This window comes from Bombina bombina, chromosome 6, assembly GCF_027579735.1.
Source record: "Bombina bombina isolate aBomBom1 chromosome 6, aBomBom1.pri, whole genome shotgun sequence".
Lineage (NCBI taxonomy): Eukaryota > Metazoa > Chordata > Amphibia > Anura > Bombinatoridae > Bombina > Bombina bombina.
Genome location: NC_069504.1, coordinates 639,243,731 through 639,254,171, shown reverse-complemented (window position 1 = coordinate 639,254,171; position 10,441 = coordinate 639,243,731).

The window sequence follows — 10,441 nt, the reverse complement described above, 5'->3', positions numbered from 1 at the left end:
AGGTTTTAGCTGCTTTGAATGACTGTGACACAATTGCAGTGCCAGAGAAATTGTGTAGACTGGATAAATACTATGCAGTGCCGGTGTGTACTGATGTTTTTCCAATACCTAAAAGGTTTACAGATATTATTACTAAGGAATGGGATAGACCAGGTGTGCCGTTCTCTCCCCCTCCTATTTTTAGAAAAATGTTTCCTATAGACGCCACCACACACGGGACTTATGGCAGACAGTCCCTAAGGTGGAGGGAGCAGTTTCTGCTCGTAGCAAAGCGTACTACTATCTCTGTTGAGGACAGTTGTGCGTTTTCAGATCCAATGGATAAAAAATCAGAAGGTTACCCTTAAGAAGAATGTTTATTCAACTGGGTTTTATCCTACAGCCCCTTGCATGCATTGCTCCTGTCACTGCTGCTGCGGCGGCGTTCTGGATTGAGTCTCTGGAAGAGGCCTTACAGGTAGCGACTCCATTGGATGACATACTTGGCAAACTTAGAGCACTTAAGCTAAGCCAATTCTTTTGTTTCTGATGCCATTGTTCATTTGACTAAACTAACGGCAAGAATTCTGGTTTTGCTACACGAGCGCGCAGGGCGCTATGGCTTAAAATCATGGTCAGCTGACGTGACTTCAAAATCTAAGCTGCTTAACAGTCCCTTCAAGGGGCAAGACCCTATTCGGGCCTGGTTTGAAGGAGATTATTGCTGATATCACTGGAGGGAAAAGGTCATGCCCTTCCTCAGGACAGGTCCAAATCAAGGGCCAGTCTGTCTAATTTTCGTGCCTTCTTCGAAATCAAGGCAGGTGCGGCATCAACTTCCTCTAATGCAAAACAAGAGGGAACTTTTGCTCGAGGCCAAACCAGACCTGGAACAAAGGTAAGCAGGCCAAAAAGCCTGCTGCTGCCTCTAAGGACAGCATGAAGGAACGGCCCCCTATCCGGTAACGGATCTAGTAGGGGGCAGACTTTCACTCTTCGCCCAGGCGTGGGCAAGAGATGTTCAGGATCCCTGGGCGTTGGAAATTATATCCCAGGATATCTTCTGGACTTCAAAGCTTCCCCCCCAAAAGGGAGATATCACCTTTCACAATTATCTGCAAACCAGATAAAGAGAGAGCATTCTTACACTGTGTATGAAACCTCCTAGTATGGGAGTGATCCATCCAGTCCCAAAGGAGGAACAGGGACAGGGTTTTTACTCAATCTGTTTTGTGGTTCCCTAAAAAGAGGGAACCTTCAGACCAATTTTGGATCTAAAGATCTTAAAACAAATTCCTCAGAGTTCCATCATTCAGATGGAAACTATTCGTACCATCCTACCTATGATCCAGGAGGGTCAATATATGACTACAGTGGATCTAAGGATGGCTTATCTTTCATATTCCGATACACAAAGATCATCATCGGTTTCTCAGGTTTGCCTTTCTAGACAGGCATTACCAGTTTGTAGCTCTTCCCTTTGTATTAGCTACAGCCCCAAGAATCTTTACAAAGGGTCTAGGTTGCTTTCTGGTGGTCCTAAGGCCGCGGGGCATAGCAGTGGCCCCTTATTTAGACGACATTCCTGATACAGGCGTCAAACTTCCAAATTGCCAAGTCTCATACGGACATAGTACTGGCATTTCTGAGGTCGCATGGGTGGAAAGTGAATGAGGAAAAGAGTTCTCTATCCCCACTCACAAGAGTTTCCTTCCTAGGGACTCTGATAGATTCTGTAGAAATGAAAATTTACCTGACGGAGTCCAGGTTATCAAAGCTTATAAATTCCTGCCGTGCTCTTCATTCCATTCCGCGCCCTTCGGTGGCTCAGTGCATGGAAGTAATCGGCTTAATGGTAGCAGCAATGGACATAGTGCCGTTTGCACGCTTACATCTCAGACCGCTGCAACTATGCATGCTCAGTCAGTGGAACGGGGATTACACAGATTTGTCCCCTCTACTAAATCTGGATCAAGAGACCAGGGATTCTCTTCTCTGGTGGCTATCTCGGGTCCATCTGTCCAAAGTGATGACCTTTCGCAGGCCACATTGGACAATTGTAACAACAGATGCCAGCCTTCTAGGTTGGGGTGCAGTCTGGAACTCCCTGAAGGCTCAGGGATCGTGGACTCAGGAGGAGACACTCTTCCAATAAATATTCTGGAACTGAGAGCGATATTCAATGCTCCTTCAGGTCTTGGCCTCAGTTAGCAACTCTGAGGTACATCAGATTTCAGTCGGACAACATCACGACTGTGGCTTACATCAACCATCACGGGGGAACAAGAAGTTACCTAGTGATGTTAGAAGTTTCAAAAATAATTCGCTGGGCAGGAGATTCACTTCCTTGCCACCTATCAGCTATCCATATCCCAGGTGTAGAGAACTGGGAGGCGGATTTTCTAAGTCGTCAGACTTGTCATCCGGAGAGTGGGAACGGTTAGCACAATTGATTCTTGTTGAGGGGCAAACCAGAACTGTGATCTCATGGCGTCTCGACAGAACGCCAAGCTTCCTTGTTACGGATCCAGGGTCCAGGGATCCCAAGGCGACGCGGATTAGATGGCACTAGCAGCGCCCTGGTCTTTCAACCTGGCTTATGTGTTACCACCGTTTCCTCTGCTCCCTCGACTGATTGGCCAAGATCAAGCAGGAGAGAGCATCAGTGATTTTGATAGCGCCTGCATGGCCATGCAGGACCTGGTATGCAGATCTAGTGGACATGTCATCCTTTCCACCATGGACTCTGCCTCTGAGACAGGACCTTCTACTTCAGGGTCCTTTCCACCATCCAAATCTAATTTCTCTGAGACTGACTGCATGGAGATTGAACGCTTGATTTTATCAAAGCGTGGCTTCTCCGAGTCAGTCATTGATACCTTAATACAGGCACGAAAGCTTGTCACCAGGAAAATTTATCACAAGATATGGCGTAAATATCTTTATTGGTGTGAATCCAAGGGTTACTCATGGAGTAAGGTCAGGATTCCCAGGATATTATCCTTTCTCCAAGAAGGTTTGGAAAAAGGATTGTCAGCTAGTTCCTTAAAGGGGCAGATTTCTGCTCTGTCTATTCTTTTGCACAAGCGTCTAGCAGATGTTCCAGACGTTCAGGCATTTTGTCAGGCTTTAGTTAGAATCAAGCCTGTGTTTAAACCTGTGCTCTGCCATGGAGCGTTAAATTTGGTTCTTAAGGTTCTTCAAGAGTTCCGTTTGAACTCTTCATTCCATAGATATCACACTTTAATCTTGGAAAGTTCTTTTTTTTGGTAGCTATTTCCTCGGCTCGCAGAGTCTCCGAGTTATCTGCCATACAATGTGATTCTCCCTTATCTGATTTTTTCATACGAATAAGGTAGTCCTACGTACCAAAACCTGGGTTTTTACTAAGGTGGTATCTAACAAGAATATCAATCAAGAGATTGTGTTCCATCCTTGGTGTCCTAATCCTTCCTGTCAAAGAAGGAACGTCTATTATACAATCTGGACGTGGTTCGTGCTTTAAAGTTTAACTTACAAGCTACTAAAGATTTTCCGTCAAACATCTGCTTTGTTGTTGTCTACTTTAGGACTAAGAAGCAATAATCCGCTTAGCCTATGAGACTGCTGGACAGCAGCCTCCTGAAAAGATTACAGCTCATTCTACTAGAGCTGTGGCTTCCACTTGGGCCTTTAAAAATGAGGCTTCGGTTGAACAGATTTGCAAGGCGGCTACTTGGTCTTCGCTTCATACCCTTTCAAAATTCAACAAATTTGATACTTTTGCTTCTTCGGAGGCTATTTTTGGGAGAAAGGTTTTACAGGCAGTGGTACTTTCCGTTTAAGTACCTGCCTTGTCCCTCCCTTCATCCGTGTACTTTAGCTTTGTTATTCGTATCCCACAAGTAATGGATGATCCGTGGATTGGATACACCTTACAAGAGAAAACACAATTTATGCTTACCTGATAAATTTATTTCTCTTGTGGTGTATCCAGTCCATGGCCCGCCCTATCATTTTAAGGCAGGTAATTTTTTAATTTAAACTACAGTCACCACTGCACCCTATGGTTTCTCCTTTCTCGGCTTGTTTTCGGTCGAATGACTGGATATGGCAGTTAGGGGAGGAGCTATATAACAGCTCTGCTGTTGGTGTCCTCTTGCAACTTCCTGTTTGGGAATGGAGATGATCCACACAGTAATGGGATGATCCGTGGACTGGATCACCACAAGAGAATATACATTTATCAGGTAAGCATAAATTGTGTTTTTTTCTAGTGATGCACATGGGACTATAGTATTCTAAATGTATTAATGCTTATTTTAGTAGAGAAAAGTAAATTGCGCAGTAATCAGTAAGTGAACTGAATTCAGATTCTACCTTAAAGGGTCTGTAAACCTTAAAATTAATGTTATATAATTCTGCACATAGTGCAGAATTATATAACATTATATTAGCCAAACTTTCTAACACATAATATTCCCTGTTTCATTTTTAACAAAAAACGCCGTTTTACAGACCCGCTCTCTGCGCTCTGCTGAGCGGGTCTGCTTTTTTTTACACAGCGCATCGGGCTCAGGCTGTTATAGTCCCAGTCCCGGCCCGACCGCGCCATAGACTAAGTGCAGCTCGCTCCTGTCCTGTTAGAAAGTTTGGCTTAATATATAATGTTATATAATTCTGCACTATGTGCAGGAATTATATCAAATTAATTTTAATGGTTACTGTCTCCCTTTAAGAAAATCAGAGAATCACAGGGTCAGAGCATCACCTGAGTGGTGAGTGGGAGTGGTTTAACAGGGTATAATATTGTGTTAGTTTGCATTGTATGTTACCTTAACAAAGGCCCCCAGGTTGGGAGCCGAAACGTTGGAAAATAATGTTGAAAAAATCTATGAAAAAGATGAGAAAGAGTCTTTGCTTGTATACCTAAATAGTATATATATAGATATATATATATAGATATATATATATACTACAGGTGGCCCTCGTTTTACAACGGTTCAATTTACACCCGTTTCAGAATAACAACCTTTTTTTCCAGTCATGTGGACTGATATTGAAAAGCATTGAGAAGCAGTGCATTTATAAAATAAGCCAGTAGGTGGCGCTGTCCGCGTGTGTTGCAGCAAAGCCAAGCAAGCTGAAATTAATCAGTTAATCAGACCTGAGCTATCAAGCAGATTTCAAAGGAACAAGATCTTCCTGTCTATAAAATCAGTCCAGATTGGAATGCATAGAAAGGAACTGTTTGCAGGGAAAAATGCAAGTGAAGTCTGTGTTGTGTGATTATTTTAAATACGTTTATAATGCTAGTTTAGCAAATGTATTTGTTCATGTTTACTTAGTTTAATTTTAGATATTTTGTGTTGTGTGATTATTTTATTAGGTTAATTAATGCTGTTAGCATTTAAAGTCTTCATTTCAAAGCTTTAATAAATAATGTATTAGGGTGTTACTTATGACAATTTTGGCCTGGAACCTATCTCCCCTCACTTCCCATTGACTTACATTATAAAACTGGGGGTTTCAATTTACAACGGTTTCGATTTACAACCATTCCTTCTGGAACCTAACCCCGGCGTAAACCTGAGGGCTATATAGTAATGTTAAAGCCCTTTGACTTTTTTTTTTTCCTAACACCCAAGATCTTGTATCTTTGAGCCCTTTAACTTTTATGCATTTGTTTTTTATTAGAAAGTGTTATAATGAGTGTAAGTGTACTTTGTAATGCATTTTTGTGCAACTTTTTATTTTCGAAAAACAGTTAAGCACAGCTCTGAGATAGTGGTAAGGATTTTGCGAAAACATGATATCGCTTGGGCAAAACAGTTTGCTCCTCACTTGTAATCTAGCCCTTAATGTGTACATAGAGAAATGTTTTAAAACAATCTGCCCATAAGTACTGTAGGAGCTACCAACAAGTCACACTAGTAAGGTGAAGTAGGCCGGGTAGTAGCAATAGGTGTGTGAGAGCATAGACTAACTTGGACAGAACCCACAAATATTGACTGTGCCAATAACTGCAGGACAGCTTGGTGGCTTTTTGTTATATAGTTTCCTCAGGACAAGCAACAATCACAAAGTCTAGTTATCTGAGGCTTTTTGAAGAAGGAATTCTGTTAAAAATACCTCACAATAGTTTTCTGTTACTATGCAAACTACAATATGCCTGTCAAATTGATGGATTTGACCCTTTCACACTCTGGATTCCTAAAATGTTGTGTAAAAAACCCTCTTGTGTTTAAAAAACTGTTTTCGGACTGGTTTATTTTTTTTACTTTGCAAAGTTTTGCCCTGAATTTTGCCATTTTGATATAAGTTAACTGAGAAACATCACGTTTGAAAGTGATGTAAATATGTTCCATCGTGTTATTATGTGATATAATGAATAACCAACCATAATACTACATATTTCGACACTGGTGTAATACAGTATTAAACTACTGACGCTTGATAGCGAGGCTCCTTGTAAATTTGTATCTCATGCTTCAGATGATGGGTCACTCTTTAACGCCTACACTAGTGTGTAATTTAGTCATGCAATGCATCTGTATCTTCAGAGGAGAAGTCATTGTGTCATTATGTAGCTCATGCACACTTTTTGTGACAGAGGGACCCATTTAGTTTCATACAGAAAAAAAACAGCTTTTATGGCCTCTGAAGTTCACTCTGACATTTGTAGCAACCACTCTGTAAATTAGTTTCCTTATTTTCTCAAAGGATCATTCCAAAGCAAAAATCATATGATTTTAAAGGAAATATAATTCTTGCATTACTGAGTCTTGCTTGCTCTAGGCATGTTACGTAATTGGTACAAATGTTAAAGGGACGGTCAACTCCAAAATGTTCATTGTTTAAAAAAGATAGATAATGCCTTTATTACCCATTCCCCAGTTGTGCATAACTAGCACTGTTATATAAATATACTTTTTTCCTCTGTGATTACCTTGTATCTAGGATTATTCTGACAGCCCTCTTTATCTATTGACTTGCATTTTAGCCAATTAGTGCTGTGTCATGCACAACTCCACGAGAGTGAGCACAATGTTATCTATATGGCCTACATGAATTAGCAATCTTTGTTGTAAAAACATAATAAAAAAGCATGTGATAAGATGCTGTCTGTAGAGTCTTAGAAACAGGCAGACATTTAAATAGGTTTACATGTTATAAAGTATATTAAAGGGATACTAAAACGAAATGGTTTTTATTTCATGATTCAGATAGAGCATGCAATTTTAAGCAACTGTTCCAATTATCACATTTTCTTCGTTCTCTTGGTATTCTTTATTTGATAAAGCAGGAATGTTTACAATCAAAATTTAGCCACCAATCAGACAAGTGCTACCCAGGTCTGAACCAAAAATGGGCCCGGCTCCTAAGCTTTAAATTCCTGCTTTTCATTAAAGATACAAAAAGAAAATGAAAATTTGATAGGAGTAAATTAGAAAGTTGCTTTAAATTGTGTGCTCTATCTGAATCGTGAAAAAAAAAAAATCTATCTAAACACAGTAGAATAGTATAATCAACACAAGCATAACAAAAAGACAATGCAAAAGCACTTAGGTTGAATTTAAAATTAATAGTAGATTTTTCTCTGACAAATTTAAAGTTAAGGGATAGGATAGTCAAAATTAAACTTGCATGATTCAGATAGAGCATGTAATTTTATGACACTTAAAATTCACTTCTATTTTCAAATGTGCTTCGTTTCTCTTGCTATCCCATGTTGGAAAAGAATATGCACATATCCTACACTAGTGGAGCTAGCTGCTGATTGGGTACCTCCACACATTTGTCTCTTGTGATTGGCTAACTAGATGTGTTCAGCTAGCTGACAGACTGTTCCTTCAGCAATGGATAACAAGAGAATAAAGCAAAATTTGATAATAGAAGTAAATTGAAAGCTGTTTAAAATTGTATGTTCTAATCCAAATCATGAAAGAACTTTTTTGGGTTCTTTCCTGTCCCTTTAGTTACATTTTCTTCCCCCGCATCATATGTGCTGCCAATCACATAATTGATATAGCTGATACCCTGTAAATCTTGGCACATGCTCAGTAGGTGCTCGTGCCTCAGAAAATGTGCATATGGAAGATGTGCACATTTAGATAATGGAAGTGGAATTGGGAAGCTTGTTTAAAAACTGTGTGCTCTATGTGAATCAAGGGAATGTTTCATTTTGAATTTAGTGTCCTTTTTATGAATATTTGATTTTCAGTCAATGTCACACTCCTATGTAATATAATTTTCCTTCAAGGTTTTAAACACATAATATATAATTTATATAAAAATATAATTTGATATTTTAATATTCAGATTATATATATCTTTGTTTGAGATGCTCCAACAGATACTATAAAAAAGGATTACAGGACCCTGCACCCTCGAGAGCTTACAACCTAGGTGGTTAGTTAGAGATAACAGGTGGATTGTCATACCTTTTATAAAAAACGTACATGATTTTAAAGAAACGGGGGCCGATTTCTGAAAGTGGCAGATGGACATGATCTGCTGTAGCGATCATGTCCGCCGCCCATCAATAAATTTTATCATTGCACAAGTAGTTCTAGTGAATACTGGTGCAATGCAGCCCCCCTGCAGATTCGCGGCCAATTGGCTGTTAGAGGCAGGTGTGTCAATCAACCTGATCGCATGCGATCGGGGAGGATTGCTGGTCCGCTGCCTCAGAGCAGGCGGACAAGTTAAGGAGCAGCGGTCTTAAGACCGCTGCTCTTAAAGGGCCACTGTAAGTAAATATTTTCTATGCATGTTACTAACTAACTACCCCTAATACGCTTTTTATCAATACGCATTTCATTAACATATCTCTACCGTATATCAGAAATCTTGTCTGCAAATTTAATTGTTTTCCAAACCCACTTTCGTGGGTATCCTTTGCTCTGTACCAATCCGTTTTACAATACCCTAGGTTTCAAAATGGCGCTTTAAACACAAGTTATTGGTTTAAGTATTTTGAACATGCAGTGCTGAAATAGTGGGCAGGATAACGTGACATCATCGGCGAATAAAAGATATACACTTTTTAGAACGTTATGAAACTTCGTTTTGGAGAAAATATAGGTCAGTAGGTTTTAATTAATGTTTATTAACTTTAAATGTTAGTTGTTTAGCTTAAAAAGTATAACAGAAAGTAATCCTTTAACTCCAGTTTCTGGCGTGCCTGAAGGCTTGCGCAGAAACAGCTGCTTCAAGCTCCCATTCAGAGCTTGATGAATTGGCCCTATGTGTGTTTTACATGTTTCCAAAAAATGCTTCTGTTTGGTAATACTTGCTGAGTCCATTAAAGAGACGCTACATCAAAATTAAACTTTCATGATTCAGAAAGAACATGCAGTTTTTAAAGACTTTTCAATTTACTTCCACTATCTATATTGTGCACTAATCTTTTCTATATGCACACTTTCTGAGGGCACCAGCTACTAGTGAGCCTGTGCAAGAGTTAAAATGTATAATATGATTCTGTGATTTGCTGACGGTTGTCACATATACGTGGGGCTGGTAACTGAAGTAAGTTAGTTGAAATATGTCAGAAAAAAAGTGTAATGCTCATTCTGAGTAAGTGCTATAGCATTGTCTTTTTTAATGTATGTGTTTATTATGCATTTAGACTGTAATGGTCCTTTAATGTCAGCATTAGGTATTGGTAATGTACGTTATTAAAGGGATCAAATGTTAACAAAGCCCTAATTTAGCAGACTTAAAGGGACAGTCAAGTCCAAAATAAACTTTCATGATTCAAATAGGTTATGTAATTTTAAACAACTTTCCAATTTACTTTTATCACTAATTTTGCTTTGATCTCTTGGTATTCGTAGTTGAAAGCTAAACCTAGGAGGCTCATATGCTAATTTCTTAGACCTTGAAGGCCACCTCTAATCTGTATGTATTTTGACAGTTTTTCACCACTAGAGGGCATTAGTTCATGTGTGTCATATAGATAACATTGAGCTCATGCACGTGAAGTTACCGAGGATTCAGCACTGATTGGCTAAAATGCAAGTCTGTCAAAGGAACTGAAATAAGGGGGCAGTTTGCAGAGGGATAGATACAAGGAAATTACAGAGGTAAAATGTGTATAATTATAACTGTGTTGGTTATGCAAAACTGGAGAATAGGTAATAAAGGTATTATCAATCTTTTTAAACAACAATAATTCTAGTGCTGACTGTCCCTTTAATACCAAAATCCAACAGCTTTGTAAACTGCTTCATGATGTTATCTTTTTTGGCATACATTTTAATAGATATCAAATGAGTGAAAAAGATAAACACTGCTTGCAAACAAGTCATGTGTGTTTAACTCTTGCAAATATATTAAACACATAAGTATATTCCCACTCAGGAGCCGCGAGTATTGATTTTATGGGTGATTGGCACTCCTGGTTGGCTCACTAGTGGTTATCTGCTCGTGAGCAATATTTGCGGCTAATGAATATGACTAAACCATGTGTTTAATA